Source organism: Girardinichthys multiradiatus, chromosome 21 (assembly GCF_021462225.1).
Source record: "Girardinichthys multiradiatus isolate DD_20200921_A chromosome 21, DD_fGirMul_XY1, whole genome shotgun sequence".
NCBI classification, from domain to species: Eukaryota; Metazoa; Chordata; class Actinopteri; order Cyprinodontiformes; family Goodeidae; genus Girardinichthys; species Girardinichthys multiradiatus.
Window position 1 is genome coordinate 37,472,954 of NC_061813.1, and position 12,258 is coordinate 37,485,211.

At 39.4% G+C, this 12,258-nt stretch overlaps 1 long non-coding RNA gene across 1 annotated transcript in view; it reads right to left on the reverse strand.

Annotated features, from left to right (window-relative positions):
• Positions 1-1,510: 1,510 nt before the first annotated feature.
• Positions 1,511-12,258, reverse strand: part of LOC124858427 — a 39,376-nt gene continuing 28,628 nt past the window's right edge. Inside the window, exons 4-5 of the long non-coding RNA XR_007035831.1 lie at positions 2,310-2,424; positions 1,511-2,151 (exon numbers count right to left, since the gene is read on the reverse strand). This is a non-coding gene — a long non-coding RNA (uncharacterized LOC124858427). The remainder of the gene's footprint in view (positions 2,152-2,309; positions 2,425-12,258) is intronic.

Sequence of the window (12,258 nt, forward strand, 5' to 3'; positions counted from 1 at the left end):
TTTTTGGTTGGAGTTGGAGGTTGGAGCTGGGCCAAAATGCAGACAGAGGCTTGGGAGCTATATGGTGAGTTAAAAAAATTCAATAATGAAATCGAAAAACTTACAAAGGAACATTTGGAGGAACAGAACATGAAACAGGCAGGTAGCTTAGTTTTAAGGTAAAGGAAAATGAGGCAAGGAGCAGAGATTCCAAAATAGAAACAATGACAACAAAACAGTATAAATACGTAAGGTAGGAAAAGCAGGTGAGAATAAGCAACAGCTGAAGAGAATTACGGCAGGGAGCTGAGGGAGAGAGAATAATTCGCATGGGCAGACAGGGGGAAACACAGGGAAGAAATTTCACAGAAAATAATAAATATAACAAATCAAAAGAATAAACTCTAAACTAAGCGCAAAGAAATGAACTGATAAGGAACAAATCTAACAAATAGACAAGTAAATAAGGAAAGAGGCAGGAAATGAAACTCAAAAACATTTTACACCCACAGATCAGGATGGACACAGACCAATTTGAAATGAACGGTACTAATTCTGCCTAGATGTCATCAAAAGTCCAGACACACAAAGAGCCTGTGGTCAAGAAACAACTTTCCAAAATTCACATTTAAATATTTTGTTGTGAGGGCGAGTATATACCGTATATATCAGATTTAGGCCCATGATGGTGGCATGTAAACTTTTGACCAGAACTGCATGTTACGTTAGGCAAATACGGGAGTCCATCAATCTGTCTGAAACAGTTATGAATCCGATATTTACCCACTAATATTTGTTCATGTTTCACTTGAAATATTGTATTAGCTTAAATTATTCCTGCATCACAACCTCTAAAATCCTTTTTCATGGCATCATTTCTTGTTCTACAAACAATCTGATCCTCATAAGAACCAGAGCATGAAGAGAAGCACAAAAAATTACAAGTCATATTTCTGCTTTTGAAAATGCAATAGGATTTGGACAGAGTGACATGTCTGTATTATTAAAAGGGTTCACTTTGTGCACATTCACAAAGTATGAGTAGTTCCTCTCTGAAATTAGAGAGGTAGCTTTTCCTATTTGATCACTGGGTCTTTATCAGGGCTGTTACAGAACTCAGCTCGGCTCTGCTCCAGCAGTTCTGCACACACGAGAAAATAAAACCTGCTTCCACCTGCAGTATCTTTCCTACACAGCACAGCAGGGGTTTCTGTAATATTAAATCAATGCACATGCATCTCTAGATATAATCTCAATGGTAAATTGTAATGGCTCGTCCATTACTGGTGAATGCTTATTAAGACTTTTGCAAATTTATAATGGCCTTGCTATTGTACTATTTATACAATACTCTTTTTATTTGGTAGGAGAGAGGCTGCTAATGCAGTGTTGTCATTGGGTGGCTTTAACGTTGCTAAAAATCCTCACGGTTCAGACTTTTTTCAGACAGTTTTATGTCTGCTCTCTCTGCTTTGGAATCAATTGCAAAAATCAATACATATTATGTTGTAAGAGGCAGAAATATATCTGTCAATATCAACAGATGGTTTATTATGTCCATTCATTTACCCCAGAGGAAATATCAGTCAGTTCACAAGAAACTCTACACTAGAACAAGGTTTTGAAAGACATATGTCACATTTAGAAACGATACCACATGAGAACTGATAAGGAGTTGAATCGAGGGTACAGCCAGTAACTCACATGTCCTAATCGGCCCATTGGTGACCTTAACGGCCCTATTGGTGATTGTTCTGACTATAATTTATAAGCCTTTTGCTTAAAACTTTGTTCAGAACTGAAGAAGCTTTTTAGATAAGAGTTGAAATATCTATAAGTAAACAAGAGAAGCACTTAGAGATGTCGTGTGTTAAATGTTAGACTCTAGTGCGGCAGCAATCACGGGCACAAAAAAAAAACTTTGAAAGGTTTGTTGAAACTATTGTGCAGCTGGAGAGTTCTTCTGGGTTTATTGTATGATATGGCACTGAGGAGGAGAGTGGATTATTGCTTCCTTTGTTGTTTCTCTCCAGAGTAGGAAATCATGAGGAGACCAGAGGAATGTTGATGGGTAGACAGGCAGGTGAGTGAGCGAAGGTGTCCAAGGAATCCAACAGCTTGAAACAAGAGGAGGGCAACAAGAGGAGTAATGAGGAGGCTTGCAGGGAGAGTCTTGAGTGGATTTCTCCAATGATCACAAGGAACAAAAAAGCAGAGCACAGGGAGAAAGGAACTGAGCACCAACAAGGGAAATGGTCGCTACATGGAAAACAAGGTAAGTGCCAGAACTTCATTGAGAGCTAAGCCACACTTAAGATATGCCTGATTACCATGCTTGTGAGCAATAAAATCTGGCATCTGCATCAGGAAGTCAGCTCCTCTGTATGCTTGTCCTAATTGGGCTTGATGAGCTGCCGCTGCAGGAGAACACATACCAGCCACACCCTGCAGTGAGAGAAGGAGAAAAGAAACACATTCACACACCAACCTTCACAAAGCTCCGTAGATATGACGATGTCCTGCATGACTGAGAATCTACAGAGCCTCTTCTCTGCTCTTTGTGCTTTTTCAGAGCGAGTCTTGGTTTGTTCAACGTTTGTTTGTTTGAGTCTCAGTTTGGGATGGGAATGTAAGTAAGCAATGCCAGGTCTTTGCTACCTGTCAATCCATGGCCAGAAACTACTTGTAATGCCTTTAAATCTGGATTATATCAGTAAATACCTCTCAGTTATTTCAGAATATGACAGAAAACGTTGGAATATTTGGTTAGGCAGGTCTCACTGGACCACCTAACCACCAACTGGCTAACATTGTCAGCTCACAGTTAGAAGCTCTCCAGTTTATATCTTAACTTGGGAGTCGGCACCCTCTTCCAAATGGTCTGGTTTACCCTCACATTCAAACTATTCTCATACTAAAGCTTTTGGATTTGTGGTGTCTGTTACGTTTGAATTAATTCCTATTTAAAGTTCTTTTCTTAGACTCAGTGACTGAAGGATTATTACTGCAGGTGACTCAGACTGGTTCTTTCATTATAGGAAAGGAGACAAAAAAGACTCAGCCTTCCCTTCCATGGATTCACACAGAGTTAAGAATGTGTTATACCCTTCAAAACTGCTTTGCAATTTGACAAATTGTCGAGGACTTTAACCGCTGCGGCAATTATTTCCAGCTCAGTCTGCGTGGACAAAATTATTTAAAATTAAAGGAAGTCTGATCATTGTCATTTTCATGTAGCTGCACTTTGGGCAATTGGTTTAACACTGACCAATCTTCTTCAGCATGCAAGTAGCATCAATAAATACCTTTTAAAAATAGTGACAATGGTCAGAAAATGTCCAGAATCAGACTCATTCAGTCAGTTTGTACAGGAATTAATCATGCAGTCACATTACTGATAAGTGATTTCTCGTTCAAAAAGCAGACGCTAATTATTCTGATGAGATTTGTACCTAAATGGCTATTCACACGAAGCGTATGTAATTATGCTGGGCTTCCAGGGGGGCATATGAAGTAGATTTACAGCTGCTAATCTGCATTTACATCTGCGGTAACATCAGCAGGTGAAAACACTGGAAAATAAACAGTTTTAACATAACAAAACTGCCGTTTTTGTTGATGTTTTACAAACAAAATGCAACCTGAAAGTAATGTAAGGTTATTGGATTAAATGAAAATAATAAAAAATTTGGCAATTGAAGACATTTGTCATTCCATATTTTAAAATTACCTTAAATTACGATGCTTCAACCCATAATGTTTTCATGAAATAAAATGGAAATTAAAATGTCTTTGTTTAGTTGAATGTTCATTTTTTAATTAAGAACATTTTGGGTTAAGGGTGTTTATTCAGATATTGAGAAGTGAGCAGTTCAATTATATCACCTGTTATTAATTTAAGTGCTTTTTTGTTCTAAGGTTATCTATTAATTTCCTTACTTTTAAACATTTGGGACAAGTCTATGGGCTCTACAAAACATGTTAATTACCTTTTTTGCACAAAATCATTCTCTGATAATGATATTTCCCCTCCTCATTTCTCCCTTTTTGAGCTCCTTTCAGAATTACCTGTTTTAGGGCTCTGTCACGTTTATGCAAATTAGCTGTATCTAAGTACTTATATTTCTGTCATCTGCAGATTTGCCACAAACACTATAGGGACTGAATTTTTCTTCAGTCTAAGTTATTCTGCAAATCCTGTTCTGATGTGAGTTCTCAAAGCAGTCCATGGTGAAATGATTCACTAGTACAGTCTTCAGCAATGTGACTGGAACATTGCCCTTTAAAATAAAATGAAGCCACAAATCTCTGTTATCCGACAGTGGGAGAATGTACATGGACACATGTTGGTCTTTGCAGCCAACAACAGAACATCTGCCTTTGAGGGAAACCATTGTAAAACACATGTAAGGTTAAACCAGCCGGCGGGACCTGATCCTCTACTGGAAATCAAGTGAGTGGAGCTCCGCTTCAGTTGCTAGTCAGGGGCGGGACTCAGGTAACGTTGCTAAATGCCAGTGTAATTGTGACGTCACAATTACACCGCTTTTAAAACCGCATGTTTTCTAGAAAAAATTAAACATTTATAGCCAAAAAACGGCTGAATGTTGTTTTTTTGTGTGTGTTGGACTGTTTGTAGAAGCATTAGAGTCCCAGAGGGAAGTATAAAAATGATCAAAAAGTGAATTTTGCATAATAGGTCCCCTTTAACACCCAGACAGGTGTACTTTCATCTTACACTGCATGAAATGGCATTATTCTAATTTCTGAATGAGTACAGTAAGTTAATTTGTTTATTTAAATGTATTTAATTCAAAGTCAATTCAAATGCTCCAACTTTAAACTGAATCTTGATTTCATGAGTTAGAAAAACATAATTCACAGAATTTGCTTCTGAACTAAACTCCTAAATGAACCCAGCCTGCTCATTTCCATCTTTGCTGTAAAGCGTCTGCTTTTGCCTGAACGTTTTGAAGAATTACTCATAATCACAGCAGCAAGGAGCGCCTTGGCACTTAGGCTGGGAACATCAGAGCAGACTTGCTGACCGTTGTTTTTCCTCCAAATTTATTTGCTATTCTCAGCACCCCAATGCAGCGCATCATCTTCTCCTTAAAGTGGAAAATGTGTTCTCTGCTCTTCATGCCGCTTGAAGTAATTATGTATCTCCATGTATGCACAATCACCGTGCTGTAGAGAGCGAGATCACAAATACAAATTATGAAGGAGCTCATTCATGCTGAAAATTAGCTCTTAAAAAACATGTGTTTCCATTAAAGAAGTTTGTTTTCTTGATTTCAAAGTTTTTCTGCTATTAACATTTTGTCAACAATTAACATTTTAATATGCATTTATTGAGGTTTGACATTTTATTTTTCTGGACCCTTATAATAACATATTGCAAAGTCAATGATACAATGCAATCGACTTTCCACTGTCGCTACATGCTCATCCAGGAGGAGTGAATGCTGTGACTCAAAGTAATCTGCTGGGTTTCCTTAGTTAGAAACGTTTTAACCAATTGGAAAAAGAAACTGAATTTGACTGCACTGTTTGATAACTAAGATTTAATATTTTTTTATTTTTTTTATTTTTTGGGGGTTGGGATGAGCCTTGAGATGATTTATGTTGTGAATTGGCAATGTATAAATATATTATGCTGAATTGATGCTGGAAAGTCTCAAATACTGTAGTAAACCAGACAAGAGATCTGAAAATTCAACAGAAAAAAAAAATAACAGAGATTAGTTAAATATCTGCTGCTGGTAAGAGTCCAGAAGCACATAGGAAGCTCTGTAATTAAAGAGTTCAGGTTAGTGGCTGTAACAGAGTCAGGGAAAAAAACACAGACTAGATCAAGAAGCCAATTACCTTTCTGGGATCGATAAATGAGCCTTGGTCCAAGAGGTAATCCTCCAAGTGCTTGTTAGTGTGAGGATCCAAATGAATGAAATCGTTTTAGTGATTAAAGACTCCTTTCTGCTTGTAAGCCGAAGCGTTGGAAACACAGCTCAGGAGGAAAGCCAAAACATGGCAGGCACGGGTGAAGATGCCACATAACATTGCTGGAAATTGTCATCCAGTTGTCATCGGAAAATCCAATACTAATAAATCTGGTGGTCAGAGGGTTAGTTGGGAGACGGGCAGGGCCATACATAGAGAGGCAGAGACCAGAAGATGGGTAGAAAACAGTCGAGGGCAAAAAGGGAGAGTCCAAGGCATGTGAATGAATTTGTTGTGAGGAGATAAGGACAAGGAAGAAACCCTGGACATCTACATCCAAAAGTATCTGGCAAGGAACTATGGGCTGGAGGGAGCTTAATAAGACAGAGCACAGGTGGAAGGAAATTATAAGTCGATTGCAGCAGAAACAGTGGGCGTGGCATGAGCAGAGAACAGGCTAATTAAAGAATCATGGCATACACCCAACTTATGCTTTTTATTAAGTTGGCATGCTACTTTTAAATAATGTATGGCTTCGTGGGCCTAAAGGAAGTCGTTTAGGCTTTGCAAAGAGCAGGTAGTTTCGTTTCCTAGGGTGACTTTCTTTTGCATCTTCTGCATGACTCCTGCTGAGGATGCTTAAGGTAAAATGAAAGCAGGCAAAACTGAATCTGTGTTGAATTTTAGATCACTACAAGGTTGTCAGTGGACAATTTGAGAGAAACTTTATGTTGTAAGTTTTCTTCTACAAACCAAACCTTAAAATACTTAAGTTCTGAAAACATTCATTCATGGGTCACCTAATAATACAGCTGGGTCCCCTGAATGTTCAGGAGAGTAATCTGCAACAACTGAGAAAGTAACACGTAATTCAAGAGAAAATACACTGCAGGTTTCAAAAAGTACTCTGCAAAGTAACTTATAACATACTGCAAAGTACCTGTAGGTTCCAGAAGGGAGCCTTTAAGTTTCAGGAAAGTATGGGCTTTATTATTTAGTTATAGTACTGTTCTTAATGTCACAACAAACTGAAACCAATCATATTTCAACTGGTTTGGCAGTTACCTTGGACCTATCTGTAGCTTATTTAAAAACGAATTGATTATACAATGTTCAGATGTTCTTTTTCAGAAGAAGACTCGTCTTTTTCTAAATGCTAGTTTAGTTTGAATGCTCATGGCCAGAGTTAATGTGTCCCATATCGTCCATTTAAGGCCCTTTAATTACAGATCTTCTATTGTCAGACTTGGCATATTGTGGAAATAATTCATTTTTTGTTGTCACAAATTAACAACAGTCAACATGCTTAAAAACAAAAATCCAACCAGTGCACCAGTGTCTTTTATCTGTCCAAACAGCGCCTTGGCAGAGCTACATGCAGAGTCTATCATGCATTACTCCAAACTGTCCACTGATTTCCAACATATTCTTCAGTCTCTTTCACAGTCCACACACTCCTCTTCTTCTTTTGTTGCCCTGAAGGCTTCAGCGCAATACAAAGTGATGCTGCAAGCTCAGATCTTGCTTTCATAAGTTCAATAACAAAGGGTCTGAATTTTGTTAGAAGGTTTGAGCAAGTTTTCGTCTCCTGAAATAAAAAGTAAAATGGAAAAAATAAATCTCTGTTAGACCTGATGTGTTTATGAATTATGAAACTTTTAAAGGAAGTATGAATGAAGGTGAGTCTTCATGAATGAAGTCTTCATGAATAATTCATGTTCTATTTTGATATTTTTATAAAGATAATACTTCAATGCCATTTAGTGTTTTATTGCCTATTTTCGCTCTTGGCAGAAAGTGCAACTAAATTGTGCTTGCAAAACATATGAAGACATGTACATCAGTCTTATGTAATCTGTTAAAATGAGATGAGAACATCTAATCCATCTTCATGTCTTTGTAGCAAGTATCTTTGTGTTATTTTTGCTAAAACTGTCATCTTAATGTGATGGAAACATGCATAACTGTGTGGATTCTCTACAGGTTCCTCCCGCAGGCCCAAAAAAAACTGTTAGGTTAAGCAGTTACTCTATTATTGCCCGCGACTCATATATAGAGGCTTGGTCCTCGACGAGGTTGTCCTAGGTTCGCATCCCGGCCTCGGTGACATTTGCTGCATGTCTTCCCCCTCTCTGCTTCCATTTTCTGTCTCACTACTTTGAAAAATTAAAGGCCAGTACTGCCGCAAAACAAATCTTTAAAAAAAAGTGATATTTCTCCCGCTTTGTCCAAAACCAGCCTCTCCTATCAGCTTGCTAGCTAAGCAAATAGCCTAGCTTATGATAGTAGCACTGACAGGACAGATGCGAGGAGGGAAAAGAGATCACTTAGGACTGAGAGGACAGATTTTTCAAAAACCTCTGTCAGGATGTTATTGTCAGATATAAACCTAATTCATATTTTACTGACATTTTAGATTTGATCCCTGTGAGAGATGCAGATTTTCAAATGTATAAGTATTCTTAATTTAAATTTGAGTTTTGATTATGTTTTGTAGCATAGTAGTTATTACATGACTAAAATGTTTGGTTTGATAGATATCTAATTTATTATAAGTCCAAGATTGCTAGGTTTTGATTGGTAAAAAATGTGATACTAATCATTGTTCTGCTTCTTTGAGGTAAAAACAAAACTTATTTTCATTTATCATGCAATAAGTTTTGTTTTGTAGTGGATGTGTGCTAATGAAAATATCTCCCGTGTGTGTGTTGTTGTTGGGTGTGTTTGTGTCTCCAAATGTCAGTCAACCAGGTCAAATGGCAGAGAAAAGAAAGGTTTCAGACATCCAGTCAATTTTTAGTTCTCCAAATTGCCAAGTAAGTAGAAAAACCACAGTGATATGAAGGCGTTTTGATAAAGGTGTCTATGAGAAAGGAATGAAATGCTTATGAATATGTTTTATAATGGCTTCGTTAGGCTAAGTCAAGTCAGCTGTGGACAGACAGCCAGGGGCAATCAGACAGAGGCGTTGAGCCTCAGGTCAGTTTGTTGAGCTTTTATTTATCAGTGTTATGAAATAAGAAAAACTCTGTTATTTAGACGAATAGTTGTTTACAGTACTATACGTTGCGTTTTGGTTATTTCTGAATATAGTAAATACCTTATTTCTATTATTTCTATTCTCGCAAATAGACAATTCAGAGTCCAGAAAAGTGAAAGTGCCAGATAGAGACCCTGAGACTTCAAATGACAGCAGGGAGAGAGAAGCAGCAGGCGATGAGTACCCTACTGTCAGTAGCAGCACAGAGACAGGGGAGGAGGATAGAGCAGGCCATGACCTTACTGCCAGCACCAGCACCAATGGGAGGGAAGGGGATACAGCATGTTTTAGTTCAGACCTTTTTAATTGCACAAAACCATACCAACCACATTCTCAGTGTATAATAACCCAAAATCTTGCTAAACGGACATTGACATTCCAGCAGAAATGGTTTCAGGATTTCCCATGGCTACATTACAGTCCAACAGTTAGAGGAGTCTTGTGTTTTTTACTGCAGAAAAGGGTTCTCACACCAGACCTCTTTTGGACAAAAAGCTGATGTTGCTTTCATTAGTTCAGGCTTCAGAAACTGGAAAAAAGCCATTGGCAAATTCATGGGACACCAGAGCTCTCAGGCCCACCGCCACTATGTAAGTGTGAGTGCTCATCATTCAAATCCAATCAGTGCCCACTTGTCCAGCACATGGGGTAAACAGCAGGAGGTGGCAAGGCATTGCTTGATGAAAATTGTTACTTCTGTGCGACATGTTGTAAGACAGGGACAAGCTATAAGAGGCCACACTGACGTAAATGGTAATCTGCATCAGCTCTTAAAACTTAGGGCAGAAGAGGATGATCCCATTTTAGTGAAGTGGTTAACAGAACGTAAAACAATGTACAGGTCCTTCTCAAAAAATTAGCATATTGTGATAAAGTTCATTATTTTCTATAATGTATTGAGGAAAATTTAATATTCATATATTTTAGATTCATTGCACACTAACTGAAATATTTCAGGTCTTTTATTGTCTTTATACAGATGATTTTGGCATACAGCTCATGAAAACCCAAAATTCCTATCTCACAAAATTAGCATATTTCATCCGACCAATAAAAGAAAAGTGTTTTTAATACAAAAAACGTCAACCTTCAAATAATCATGTACAGTTATGCACTCAATACTTGGTCGGGAATCCTTTTGCAGAAATGACTGATTCAATGCGGCGTGGCATGGAGGCAATCAGCCTGTGGCACTGCTGAGGTCTTATGGAGGCCCAGGATGCTTCGATAGCGGCCTTTAGCTCATCCAGAGTGTTGGGTCTTGAGTCTCTCAACGTTCTCTTCACAATATCCCACAGATTCTCTATGGGGTTCAGGTCAGGAGAGTTGGCAGGCCAATTGAGCACAGTGAGACCATCGTCAGTAAACCATTTACCAGTGGTTTTGGCACTGTGAGCAGGTGCCAGGTCGTGCTGAAAAATGAAATCTTCATCTCCATAAAGCTTTTCAGCAGATGGAAGCATGAAGTACTCCAAAATCTCCTGATAGCTAGCTGCATTGACCCTGCCCTTGATAAAACACAGTGGACCAACACCAGCAGCTGACACGGCACCCCAGACCATCACTGACTGTGGGTACTTGACACTGGACTTCTGGCATTTTGGCATTTCCTTCTCCCCAGTCTTCCTCCAGACTCTGGCACCTTGATTTCCGAATGACTTGCAGAATTTGCTTTCATCCGAAAAAAGTACTTTGGACCACTGAGCAACAGTCCAGTGCTGCTTCTCTGTAGCCCAGGTCTGGGGAATGCGGCACCTGTAGCCCATTTCCTGCACACGCCTGTGCACGGTGGCTCTGGATGTTTCTACTCCAGACTCAGTCCACTGCTTCCGCAGGTCCCCCAAGGTCTGGAATCGGCCCTTGTCCACAATCTTCCTCAGGGTCCGGTCACCTCTTCTCGTTGTGCAGCGTTTTCTGCCACACGTTTTCCTTCCCACAGACTTCCCACTGAGGTGCCTTGATACAGCACTCTGGGAACAGCCTATTCGTTCAGAAATGTCTTTCTGTGTCTTACCCTCTTGCTTGAGGGTGTCAATAGTGGCCTTCTGGACAGCAGTCAGGTCGGCAGTCTTACCCATGATTGGGGTTTTGAGTGATGAACCAGGCTGGGAGTTTTAAAGGCCTCAGGAATCTTTTGCAGGTGTTTAGAGTTAACTCGTTGATTCAGATGATTAGGTTCATAGCTCGTTTAGAGACCCTTTTAATGATATGCTAATTTTGTGAGATAGGAATTTTGGGTTTTCATGAGCTGTATGCCAAAATCATCCGTATTAAGACAATAAAAGACCTGAAATATTTCAGTTAGTGTGCAATGAATCTAAAATATATGAATATAAAATTTTCATCATGACATTATGGAAAATAATGAACTTTATCACAATATGCTAATTTTTTGAGAAGGACCTGTACACAAGTCCCAAATTGCAAAATGAAATTCTAAACATCATGGCCAGTACTATAATTCGAGGCATCACAGATGAAATCCAGACTCCCATTTTGCAGTTTTCACTTATTATTGATGGTACTCAGGATGTTACTGGTGCTGAACAAGAGAGTGTCTGTTTGCACAATGTGGACCATGACCTTCTCCCTCATGAGGAGGTTGTTGGGCTATACAGAGTTTCTGAGACAACAGGTCAGGCCATTGCAAAGGTGGCAGCGGATGTTTTGTTGAGGCTTAATCTGCCAATGTCTGGTTTACGTGGGCAAACCTATGATGGTGCCACAAACATGGCAGGGAAGTACACAGGTGCACAGGCAATACTGAGGAGGAAGCAGCCACTAGCCCTGTATGTACATTGTGGTGCACACTGTCTCAATCAGATAACACAAGCTGGCTGCTTTGCCTCTCCATTGATCCGGGACTGCCTTTCTTGGGTCCACCAGTTGGGCATCCTTTTTGGGCAGTTGGTGAAGTTCAAGAGTATGTTTGAAAACATCGCTACATCTGAAGACGCACCTCTGACCCCCTTGAAACAAAAGTACATCTAATGCAGCCTCAACAGCCAGTGGTTTATTTCAGCACTTCAGCAGAGGAAAGACTGTGTTGGGCCTCACACTTGCCTCTGCTGTTGTTGGAGAGCTGGAATGCCTTAACATTTCACTGCAGAAGAAAACTCAGTCAGTATCTGGTATACAGGCTACAGTTAATCATGTGAGGTCTTCTCTTAAGGGAAAGAGAAATGACAAGAGCTACCTTGCACTGTATGAGAAAGCTACAACATTGGTTGACTCAACTGAATCCATTGACCCCATTCAGGTGACACATTCAAGCCGCTTTGGGGGGAAAGCAAAGG